The following is an 876-nucleotide window of genomic DNA, read 5'->3' as shown; positions in this document are numbered from 1 at the left end:
TATAATATTATTGTTTATTCATAAAATAAACAAGTATGCTTAGAACAACCTGAGATTGTAAATCTACTTTTCAACAACAAGATTTATGAAACGTGCTGCTTCTGGATAATGGAAGATGGAGTACAAAAAAAGGAAGTATAAACCATCTAATAACCTTATATTAATTTCATTTATAATTTTTACTTTGACAATAAATGGACATATTGGGTTAAATTAGATTTTTCATTAATAAGTTCACATTTACATTTTTAAATATCTAATATGGCTGCTAAAATATTTTAAATTACATCTTTGACGTGCATTACATTTCTAGTAAAACTACAAGACAATGTCTGTGTTACAATACATAAGACAAACTAGTTAAATACAATCATAATAAAACAAACACAGTAAAATCTGAGAGAGCCGGAATGCGATGTGAGTGCCTTGTTGTACCAGGTCGTGCATATTTTCCACCTTTGACTGGGTGCTTAACACTTTCCTTTTGTTCTCTATTAAGAATTGTACATCATAAACACCCGGTTTTTCTTCTCTGGCAGGTTTCTGACTTAAACAGGTTTTGGCTGTCACAGTTTGGACTATATCAGAATGCTGAAAAGTTTAACATTTTACAAGACAAGCAGGAGAATGTTCTGTGTAAGATAGATTAAACAGATCTACAAATAAAAAGGTAATGTGGAAATATGGTTTCGATAGTAAATTCAAAAAACCAAACACTCATAATACATAATTTATGGACAACTGGAGAAATTTTCATTTGTTGTGAGGGACAATAAAGATCTGGGTTCTTCTGGTAGGAAACTGTTATTTGTAGGAGCTTAAAGGATGAAGTGAATATCTGCAATTAACCATTGGTTGTTTCTTCATCATAATTGA

The sequence above is a fragment of the Trichechus manatus genome, unplaced genomic scaffold (genome assembly GCF_000243295.1).
Source record: "Trichechus manatus latirostris isolate Lorelei unplaced genomic scaffold, TriManLat1.0 scaffold00201, whole genome shotgun sequence".
NCBI lineage: Eukaryota > Metazoa > Chordata > Mammalia > Sirenia > Trichechidae > Trichechus > Trichechus manatus.
This window is presented reverse-complemented; position numbering follows the sequence as displayed.